Below are 12202 nucleotides of genomic sequence, written 5' to 3' on the forward strand. Positions count from 1 at the left end.
CCCCTTTTATAAATTTTGGATAGCATTGCTATTGTTCTGAATTGATACCCTTACATTATCCACTCACAGTTATTGTTAATCTTTTTTGTGTTTCTACTTTAAACATTTCTTTAATAAATGCTAATATAGTATATCTGGACAAATCTGTTAAAGAGTGGAATTTTCTATGCATTATGGGGCTGTAAATGGTTTTGTTCCCATTATTCTTTCATAAAATATGACTATGGCTAACAATAGCAAGAATCTTGCTTTACTATGTACAATGTTTCACGATTCTCCTGTGCCATCGTGCTCTGTCTGAATTTCAGACCAAGAATAATCAAAGAAAAAGCTTTAATCAGGAGAGAGAGAATAGACAAATTACATTTATTTTATTGGATTGAAATAAAGCTGTCGCAAGCTTCTGGACCAGAATGTTGACCGCTCATAGATTGTGCTGTATTGCATGCTTGAAAATGTTAACGTGCTCTTGATGGCCTCAACGGATTATAAATTTATAGATTATTCTGGGTACTATTTCTTGCTTTGCATTACGTGAGGGCGAGTTGTTATGGTGGCTTCACCTCTCCTGATAAATAAGGTGTTGTTAGAGATGCAAAATTCTAAAGTTGAGGGAAGCGAGTCAAGAGACTTTGCAAAATCTCAAGTATGGGGAGTTTAATTGCAATTCACGTAAAATTTCGAAGAATATAATGCTTGAGTACTAGAAATTAGATCGAATACCTAATAGTGAGGAGCAAAGAGAGTTGTCCATGTTTCATGCATAAGATCCTCTCTTAGATTCTCAGTGTTGTGAGTATTTGAAGATAGATAATAAATTTCCGGATAAGGTGTATCGATGATTCTGTCTTACAGAAAGTGATTTTCCCAATAGGATTCATGATCTAACGCAGTTGGCTTTGACGAAAATCCTGTCCCTAGGATACATTGTATGCACTCTAAGCTCCCTCACTTAGTCTGCATACCGAGCAAAGGATGAGCACCATCAAGCCTTAAAAGTATAGTCAACATGGAGCAAATACGAAAGAGGTGATTTGAAGAGGAAGAAGACAACTTATATTGTGTTGTTATTATTTGCTTTTGTTAACTATTTTTTATTTGATCTACAAATGCTCTCAACTCTAAGAGGAAGAAGGAAATGGCACTGAGAGATGCACCTACTCAAACATTAAGCAAGAGTATAAATAAATAAATAAATGTGAAGGAGAAAACATGTTTCATGAAATTCATTTCCTAAATTTATGTTGAAACTACACTAAAAGCAACTTTCTCTCTGACAAATTTCCAAAGTTTGATATGCTTTCTTTATTTTTCCCCTTGTTTTTTTCCTAGGCAACAAGACATGCAGAGATGGAAGCTCTTGATATTCTTCTTGAGCAGTGGCGGTGGGCTGGATTTTCATCTACAGAAGTTGCTCAGAAATTTTCAACATGTTCCCTTTATGTGAGGTGAACCATGCATAATGTGTGCAGCAGCAGCATTATCAATCGTTGGTACATCTGTTGGTCTACTGAAATAATACTAAACTTTCATCAAATTTATTTATTCAAATATGATTAGATGACTCTTAGCCATTTTTAGGTGTAGAGGAAGCATATTAGGGCTGTGGAGATGATAAATTTGGAGGTTGTGGCTCAATAGTCATTGCATTTAAGTACCTCTGAGGTATGCATTAGGTCAGTTTCGGAACTTGCTTTCGTTGCTGATTTCATATCTACTTAGCGCCCCTTTGAAATTGTGACGTCTGTCTATTGACAAGTATAGCTTACTAGAGGTTTATATGACTCCTCATGTTGATTAATGATGGATATGGTTTCATAGTGATTCTGTTTGTTGCCACACTTTAATTATTGCGACAAATAACCATGAAATGAAATGGAGGTTTATGGAACTAATTTTCCACTTTTTCTGTTCTTTCCAAGTCTAAATCTAAGAAACTCAGAGTTTCCAGAAGTGTCAAGAAGTTAAGTTAATATTATAACTTTATTTCCCTTCTTTGTTTCCTTTTATTTTTTAAATCAATGTGACTTGTTAGACATTTCCTTTTTTTTTTCTTTTTTGGTTTGCCCTAAAAAATTTACTTTTCTAGGAAGTACTACAAGTTAAGGTAACCTTAAATTTTCTTTCCTTTTCCCATTCCCCTGTTTCTTCATTTCTTCTTCCTTGTGTTTTTTCACTCTAGCGAGATTCTTTGATGTCTTTAATGTTCTTAAAATGGTAAATATAACATCTTCAAAGAATTATAATTTTTAACTTTGAGGAATTTATGCTTTCTGATATGCCATGGGCAATGTAATGCAATAAAGAAATCTCTTTTCTTGTTTATTAGTTGCAATCGTCTCTTCTTGCATACATGAGGGCATGTGCTTGTTAAATTGTGGTGTATGGCATTTGTTTCCAATATTTAGCAAGCTTAGCTTCTTCAGAGAAATATGATATATTAACTGAGGAATTTCTGATATGCCATGGGCAATGTACTCAATAAAGAAATCTCTTTTCTTGTTTGTTAGTTACAATTGTCTCTTCTTGCATACATGAGGGCATGTGCTTCCTAAATTGTGGTGTATGGCTTTATTTCCAGTATGATTTTTCATCTGTCTAATGCTGCCATGATCTGACATTTCATGTCTCCTAACCTCATTCAGAAGTCATTAATTTTTTACTCAAACTTTGTTGCCATAAAAGTTAAAAACTTAGTGAAATAGGATCTATTTCATTGTGATTGGAGCAATGCATAAAGTAGCTAATCTAGATTACAGACAAAGTCTTTCTGTTGAATTATTAGTTCTAAAAGAAGAAGCTCAAGTATGCTGCTCTTAATAATCTGATTACAAGTGAAATGTATTGTGGGAAATATGAAGTAGCTCATTGCCTTTCTGAATACGACATCAAGCAAGAGGATGCTCCTTGCAGATAAAGGACCACCTTGTGAATCTCAAAAACTATCCCTAATTATTGCATATTTTCATGATAGAGAGAATGAGACTGCTGTTAATAGGGAGCACGGTTCATATGCGACGTTTGGAAGATAGAGCTAATTGAAACCCATCCTAGCCAGTATTAGTATACATGTAATCCATAAATCTTCTCTCAATTAGATCACCAATGCCAATAACTCCATGAGAGAACTTGTCCATCTATATTAAAAGCCTTAAAGTATGCCCTGTTTACAAAGATGTTTGATCCTGAAGGACGTTAGGTTTAAGCCCTAACCCAAACACACCTCTTTTAATCTAATGCAAGAAGTTTACCAAGTTGTATTGCCTAGTTATTGTCAAATGATTTAAATAGTACACTTCAGAGTTAATATGCTTGCCTGAATATCTGTTTTCTGTAGTACAGACCTAAATGTAAACTTCCTAAGTTAAGCGTCCTTTATCCACGAACTTGTTTTTGCTTGGATGATATTTTCTTTTGCATAGTGCTTTGTCAATTAGTCTGCTAAATTATCTCTTGAATGGTATTTGGACATGTTTTCCAAATAGAATCTGTTTTGGGTTTCAAGCTGATGAGCTAGGTGAAAATGCAGAATCATCAGAACTAGTTGGTTGCTTCCATTGAAATTTAATCTTTTTTTCCCCTTTTCAAATGTCTCTGTGATTTATGAATGTTTCAACTTTTTTCTTGTTTCTCTTGCAGTAATGGAAATCTGATCAAATGCAACCTAAGTATAGTTGATTCAGTGGAACGGTGTTCAGCCATATAATGGTTGCAAAGAATGGGTGTGGAATTTGCTTAGTAACAAAAGGTAAGAGTAATAGATGCACAGTCTTTCCTTTTGGCCAATTTTCAGATGCCTTTATTTATCAAATGTAGCTTTTTCCTCTAGACTGGGTATTTGTAGCCAGATTGTCATTTGAGAAATGGGATGCCATGTCCTTGGTTAAGGAAAAAGACGAAGTGCAATATTTTAATAGCTAATCCGTTCATTAGACTCATCGAGAGAAGTATCTTCTTGATCCTTATTGTGAATTACTAACATATATGGTTCTTGGTTGAGCAATTCTCCTATTTGAGCTCTTTAGTTACATGTATTTCAAGAGACTGATCTTACCTTAACCTTTTCATGCTTCTAAAATAATTAGTACGCTTTGGCAACTCATTACATACATATAATATGGCCTTGAAATAATCTGTCTAGGCAATTATATAATTAATTTGATTTCCTTGTCTGCTTTATAGAACTCTCAGAATTTGAATGTCATTTCCCATCGCCATCTTCCCATCCTTTTTCATTCATTTGATGGATATGACATTGTGCGGTATATGATTAGTTTAAATATTATAGATAAATACTGAATGCTAATATTTGGATTTCAGCTCCAAAGCCTCACGGGTCATGGGTTACTCAGGCTTCTTATTAGATCTGCGTGCATTGGTTCTTCCTATTGAACCTCTCATGGCTTTGCACAACTAGGTAAGACCTTTGGATTATGATTGTCGCTTTTCTAAACATCATAGACAACATGTATGGTATTATGATGCAACTCTGTTGCATGTTGAATGATTGTTAGTTACTTGTGCATATAGTAAGTGGGCTGCATGGTGTAACCTTTTATAGTCCTGTTAAAAGGGAAAGGCATGAATTATGGTGCTGTGGCAATAGGATATGATGCTCATGCTAAGATGGAGTATACCTATAGCTATAGCTTTCCTTGTATGATAGTAGCGAGTCACAATGAGGACACTATAGAGGTCTTCAATATGAAGTTAGACAACATCCTTACTCTTCATTCATGATTCTTGGTTTATTCCAATTATATTGTTCATTTTTGTTATTCCTGTTAGTTAATCTCTTCATTTGACTATAACCTAAGTCAAACTTGCAGTTCAAGGTAGTTCCCATTTTTGAGGTGATCTCGTCATGAAATTACTTCTGAACTATAGTTTTGTGACTCTTTGTATTCTACATGTAAAGCACAATGGATTGGTGCCGATTCTAGCACAATAAGATATTCTCCTGTTTGTGTGTGATATCATAAACAATTGATTATTTTATCACAAATGTATGGTCAAACGGCCTTTTGAGTATAGAGACTTGTTTGAATATTATTGGCAATGTTTAAAATTGTATTTTTTGATAAGACGATGTAGTTAAACATCTAACATTGCATAAAGTAGCTTTAAATGATTCTATGCACTCTTCCTTACAATGCATGTGCCATTTACTACTTTTCCAATTACAGAATTTCCTCAAGAAGCTCGAGAGGAGAAGGTTGATTCTTGTCCAGATCAGTTTTTGCTTGGTGGTCATGTGTTCACTGAGAATTGAAGCTTCAGTCACGTGTTAATTTCATACTTTAACTTAATTATTAGACCATTAACATAATTTACGGCATGACCCTATGTAGGCACCACGTTTCTGATGCTAATTTTTGTCATCAACATATTATGTAATCTACTTGATTTTTTCCTTTTTTTTTTGGAGTTTCTAGAACATTGAGTTAATTCTAGGCGTGTTATCGATGTGTTTGAGCACTAGAGTTCGGACTATATCTTGTGTGATCCCTAATGATTATAAAAGTGGTATATAATTCAAATGTCATTTGCATGGATTTCCTGGCAAAGAAATGCATTGATGGATTTAAGCTTTATGATTGTAGCAATTATGTCGTGAACACACTTGAATAGATAATATTGTTGAGTCGGTTAATGTGGTGATCCTTGTTGACTTTGCCTAGCATTTTATACAAAATTGTGGGAAAATCTCAATGATTTGATATGGTCATGTAATGACCATGATTGGTTTAGATAGTCAAGTGGTGGCTCCAAGATTAAATAAAGTCTCAATGTTTTGCTCGGTCAAGAGGCAATTTCTTCCCCAAGTGTGCTTTCAATATTGTTCAATCCTCCATGAGAGACCTTTTTTCTTCCGGTTATGAAATGTTGAATTTTGAGTTCTTTTTAGCTGGTAATGATCATATCACATCCCAATCTATTAAAACATTTGAAAATACCAAAACATTTGCTTGAAAGACCAATAGTGTAACACTAATAGGAAGATTGTAATTTTCGGCCATAATGTGTTCAAAATTTCTATAAAATGTGGGCTAATATTAATTGCATGATATTTTGGTCCTTGAAAAATGCTCTATTATAATATTTACAAAGTATATTGAGAATATTATATTGCTCAATCATGGTTATGTGTTATTATTATTATATAGGGTTAGCATGTCTTAGTTGCAATAATAAAGTGATTGGCTGAATAGTGAAGATCAATATTTTAATAATGACTTGTAATGAATAAGTCTATTAATACATGCTACATAAATAGGTCATGGTCTTCATTCACCTCCTAATTGCATGCACCTACGGTTTATCCCTCAAGACCATCTAAGGTAGGAGAAAGGGGAAAAAGCCTATTCCTGAATTTGTATGGCTTTATCCATATTACATTGGTAATTAGAGAGAATTCCTAGCTATTTGTTGTTGCATTCTCTACCTAAAGACAAGTTTCTAGGAAAAGTACATCAAAATTTTAAATTTTTTTTTCTACCGTCTTTTTGAAATGCTAAATTATATATGAAGGTCCTAGTTATTTCCAATCATGGGAGACAAAAGTTCTATGAAGAGATTGCTTCTTAATTTTATGGCATTTATATTTCCTTACACATATGTTGAGTTTGTCATATATAGTACTTTACAACATCTTGTTACAAAGCACCAATGTAGTAATACGTACGTAATATCTCCTTTGTGAGATGCTTAGCGCTTGACGAATCACGAATGCATTTTAATAGAAAAATAAATAAGTACAAAAACGAAAGAAAAAAACGAAAAAAAAAAAGGAAGAGTGGGAGAAAGGACAATAATAAAGCTCCAGCCCATCCCTTAAGTTCGGCCCTATGCAGCCCGGTCCAATCACAAGCGCAGCCCAGCCCATTGCTTCAGCCCATAACTCGAGCCTATAGGACCCTTAGCTCAACTCGCCGTGGCTGCGCCTCCGCCTCCGCCTCCACCTCTGGCGCAGCTCCCCTCCCACCGCCGGCATGTCTCTGCCACCGCCGATGGCTCCTCTGTTTGGGTTTTCCCCTCTCCGGTAGCCATCACTATCGCCGCCTCGCCTATGACAGTCTCGATCTCAATCCGACTACGCTCGCTCCGCGATCCTTCAAGCGCCATGCTCCAGCCTCCTCTTCTTCCGTCATCTGCCCCTCTCCAGCATTGATTTGGGCTTCGGCCTCGGGATTGCGCGTACCCGGCGTTGAGTTTCTGAGGGCGATGGCTTGAAGACGTTTGTGGCCTTCGTTGACTCATTGATGACGCCCACAGCTGAATCAGGTCGTTTTGTATCTGACTAAATTCTAGATATGATTTCAGTTCATTCCTGCTTTGCCCTCGCCGTTGTCCGAGTTCCATTGCGGTTGATTAGGCTGTGGAGGAGGAACCGAGTTTGCAAGGAAGGTGTTCGCTGAAATGACTAAGCTGGACTCTGTTTCGAGGAGTACCTGTCGACGATAGAGATGATCGACGACTCCGGCGGTGGTGACCTCAAGCTTTGGACTGGTGATCGAGCGAGAGCTAGTGTCTCCAAGATCGAAGTCCAAAGAAGCTCACGAAATGCGCTTGACAAAGCCACGATCGTGTCCATGGACTCTCTCTATCTCTCTCAAGTCTCAACTCAACCAAACCAAAAGAAAGAATTAACCCCGAAAGAGTTTGTACGAAAGGATCGGAACTGGAGATGGTGAAGCAGACATGGTGGGCTCGGGGAAGGTACTTGGGATTGACCGCCGAGTGAGCTCACGCCGTACCGGCCATATCACCTTGAGCTCGAACTTGGGGTCTCCACCTCCTCCAACGCCAGAATCCGCAATCAGCGCAAGAGCAATTCAGGACCCGAAAGAAAGTGACAAACCCGACCGGCGGGGGGGAAAGAGAAAGAGAGAGACCTCTTTGTAGAACTCGGTGAAGCGCCAGAAGTCGGAGGATTCTCGCGAGACGTGGCAGAGACATGCCGCCTTTCTTGCCATTTTTCGATTCTGGTTTGGTGAGGAGTGAAGGAGGACTGTCTGAATTAGAGAGAAGCTTTGAGGTAGAGAGGGAAACTCTTTGGCTTTTTTCTTCTTGTTCTTCTAGCTGTTGATTTTTAATGCCAAAAAAATGACGGAAAGTGGAATGTCGATGGGCATTTATGATTCTTTTAAGCGACGACGGGTCCCGACGGCCTCCTCACTGCATTCCTTCCTTCGACTTCTCAGCCATAGGGTTGGGCTTGATCCATCCATTGTCCATATCTTGCCCCATCTTAAAATGAGTGATCCAATATCATGGTTTAGATTAAAATTTCCTTTTTCATTGCATGGATGACAAACACGTGAACTCATTGAAAAATACTTCTCATCGATAATGAAAAGTACTAAACGACTAGTGATCGCAACCGTGACTAGTAGTGATCAACGGCAGTGGCATTAGCAACTAGGGCCCCCACTACTGACGATTGACAACTGAAAAAGGTGGCCAATAGGGTTGTGATTTTGATAGTTTTGTTATTATAAAATACGGTTAACACTTGAACGAAATATATCAATTGAATCAAATTTTAAGTATGCCTGATTGTGGATAAATTTGTGACCGATGAGCTAGTCATTTGGATGCGGAGAATGGACTTTTGCGGTTCACGAGCGTCCATTGGTCTCCGGACGGTCCTGCAAGCATTTTCGTTGAGAGAAGATGAGGCGAACATCAACGAGAGATGAAGCTGCCATTTCTATCACAGATATTGACAGAGAGGGCCGACCATAAGACATGTTTCCGAACTTCCTTTCCATCTTTTCTTATTTTCCATTATTATTATTATTATTATTATTATTATTATTATTATTATTATTATTATTATTATTATTATTTTGCCTCTCCTCCTAAATTTTCTTTGCTTTTCAATAAGACTATTGTCTCGTCTTTGTTTACGGGACCACCAAGCTCGAGTTGTGCTGCTGCTCCTGTGGTGAAAAGTAATTAATTCTCATGGGTTTTATTTTCTTTTTTAAAATTTAATATTACAAAAATCTTAAACGATACACTTGTGAAAATTTACTTAAAACAAATTTTTGACCGCAAAAAATCTTAAAATTATACACCTGTCACAAATTTATCACTATTAGTTTTCATTGAATTTTAAAACTGCTGAGTTGACACATAATAGTTGATAACATATGTTTGTTACATGTGTATCGATTTATAATTTTTCGTGGTATTAATATAATTTAACGGAAACTAGAGAGTAAACTTATCATAAATGTACTAATTTAATATTTTTATTAATAAAAAATTAGTTCAAGTAAATTTATTATAAATATATCAGTTTAGGATATTTAGTGATAAAAAAAATTAGTTTGAAGTAAATTTTGCATATGTTTATCAATTTGGGGTTTTTGTGATACTATCTTTTTTTTAAAAATAATTTTTTGGATCCTAAAACTGCAAATTTGGTTGTCAAACTAGCTTTGACTACTGGAGGTTGGACTATTCTCTTTTTCTTTTATGTGGTTAAACTTCTCGCCGTGGCGCTTTTGGCTCCAGCGGGGAGCCCTCGGTAACGGATATTTGCTTTGTATTTTCTGCAACAAAATTTGTCTGCCCTTTTTTGGTTAAGTCAAAACTTAAAAGTAAGAACTTGAGCACGTACAGCTGACGATTTGAGACACCTTTTAAATATTTGTTTATAAAGCCAAAGGATTAAAATGGATATTGGCGATACTTTAATCACAAAAAGAACGATTTAAAGTCTTTGAAGTGTTCATGTGGTATGAAATTTTGCTTAGAGAATACTATGAAATGCACCAAAGTACAACCTTTTTTTATGCCAGTGGATCGGTCCCCGAAGGATCACAGAAAACCTCTGCAGTCACTGATCAATCCACGACTACTCATCTTCCGGAGTGTGATTGGCTTGTAGCGGTGTTAGAATTTGGAGGATGTGTTGACTCTTTCTTCTTGCCTTCTCTCCTTTCTATGTAGAGGCTTGTATGTCTAAGACGTAGATAGAATTGATTCCTAGTTTTAAGGCACTTACGATCTTTTAAGGAGTTCATGGGCTTCTCTTCTGATCAACTTCAAAACTCTCCGCATTCCTCAAATCGTATTCATTTTCTTTTTTGTAATTTTGCAATTGTCAAGCCTATTCATATTCATATTCAAGAGAGTACATGAGTTCACCTCATACTCATGACCTGAACTTGAAGGATCCAAATATTACTAGTCCGACTAGCTTCTTAAGCTCGTGCAATGCATTGAATAATTTACAAACTCACTTAGGGCATTTTCACAAGTAAAAGAAAATTTTTCTTAATTAAAAACTTCGAAGTCTCCAAGATATTTGCACTTGGTGTGGGCCCTCGCCGCCCAACAGAACCCTGCCTCAAACGAACGATCCTTCCCCATGAGAAACTCTAGGAGGGGAAAATTGCGAGGAATGAGGCCAAGTAGAGGGTTGGGGAAATATGTCTTACTTGATCCGGAGAGGAGTATCGATCATACGTAGACGTCTATCTAGTTGGTATTTGATTTTTGAGTTCTGGTTTTGCTTTTAGGTTAGATTACCAAAAGTTTGTGCGATGTGAGTTCACTTTGGTGTCAAATTTGCTTGAAAGCTAATGAACGTGAAGTGAAATCTAAGAACCTATGGTGATTAGGTGGACGAGGATTGCACGGCTCAACTCTTTCTGTGGACCGGATGCTTTTTAAGCTGTGCTTGTCAAGAGCAAAATGAAATTGATAGGGAAAATAGCGCGTCAATTCAAACGAAAACCAACTTGAATCAAATCTTTTTTGTTTTTTTTTTACTTTTGTGCCTTGCCTCTCTATATGACTATGTGAGATTTTGATTGGACCACTGCCAATATTCTAAAAACTTAAGTTTTTGGATTGAATTTTCTAACATGATTTCAAAGTTAGGAGGTCATGAGTTCAAATTTTCTAGGCCTCTATTTGCCTCGGTTACGACCAAAGGTCAGCTTACACATGAGGAGGAGTGTTATAATATTTAAATAATAAACTATGTTTTCATCTAATAGGTTAAGTTTTGGGTTAGATTTTTTACTGACCCGAATCGCCATTGGTCGGCCTTTGTTAATATCCTTTTTTTTTTTTCCTTCTTGTTGTATACCTGCGATCAAATTTGGAGAGTACTAGCTTTGCAACGTTGCAGCTGGTAAAAATAGCATTACACTTGATGAATTTATCTTATCCTTGTGATCAATGGGCTTGGGTCTGCACGTGTTGATCCACTTCCCCCGTGTCTCCCTCTAACTTGCCCAAAGTTCACTTCTTAGAACTCCATTGACTGTCACCGTGGTTCTCACTTGTTCATTGGACGAAGGAGACTGATTTTCCTTTGTCAATCTTTCTGGCTTTCTTTCTTCTATTTTAGTTGTTTTGAGGAGAGCTGGGTTTACAAGTTTTCACTAGTAGTCTCATGTTTCCCCGAAATAAAATCGTCAACAAAATACCTTCCCACAAAAGTTTAATCTTTAATTTTCAATATGAATTGGGCTTTGTGGCAGTTTGATAGGAACTAATTTGCATAATTAAGGATTACCGATGATAACAAAGGCAAATCTAAAGAATTTAAAGAATAAAGAACAGCAAATCGATAAAACTGGAAATTGGAATTGGATAAAAATTGTACAAGTGCTTGTACAAAATCTAACTATCATCGCAAAGTTATCTTTGAATTAACAAATTACAACTAACCCGGCTTCATCTCGATCATTCTTAATTACTCATTCTTATCACAAGTAGTTATAATCTCTGGCATATCTTCCAATTTGACTTTTCTATAGTCTTTGCTTACTACTAATCATTTGTTATTACACGACCATCATAGCCTGCTCTTCATTTGATGACCATGGGTCTCGTTACATTAATTTGGCATTGGCTATTCACCGATTCATGATCGCATCGTTTGGTTGCTCCATTGATAACTAACGTCAACACTTTGTCGACCCACCATGACTCAGTATATTTTTGGGAGTCAACACCTTAGAAGCTGTTGACATTGGAGTCAGCTGTTCTGTATCAAAGAATTTTTGTTTTTTTTTTTTTTAAAGAGGTAAAAAATGTGGGCCAGTTTCGTAATTTCAGCCCATTGAAGTAGCCTACTAGATGGAAAGCATAGTAATGCGATCCGACAGTTTCACCAATTTGATCCACATCTTTCGTTTTCCTTTCGTTATTCAATGAGGCTAGCCACCCACCA

At 36.6% G+C, this 12202-nt stretch overlaps 1 long non-coding RNA gene across 2 annotated transcripts; it reads left to right on the forward strand.

The window, feature by feature from the left end:
* Positions 1-709: 709 nt before the first annotated feature.
* Positions 710-5310, forward strand: LOC120286328. Of its 2 annotated transcripts, none has more exons than XR_005551454.1 (5): positions 710-1029; positions 1333-1448; positions 3640-3748; positions 4321-4417; positions 5187-5310. It is a non-coding gene; the product is annotated as an uncharacterized LOC120286328 (long non-coding RNA). The 2 variants fall into 2 exon arrangements; XR_005551455.1 differs by having other exon boundaries at positions 1333-1385.
* The last annotated feature ends 6892 nt before the right edge of the window (positions 5311-12202 follow it).

This window comes from Eucalyptus grandis, chromosome 5 (assembly GCF_016545825.1).
Source record: "Eucalyptus grandis isolate ANBG69807.140 chromosome 5, ASM1654582v1, whole genome shotgun sequence".
Lineage (NCBI taxonomy): Eukaryota > Viridiplantae > Streptophyta > Magnoliopsida > Myrtales > Myrtaceae > Eucalyptus > Eucalyptus grandis.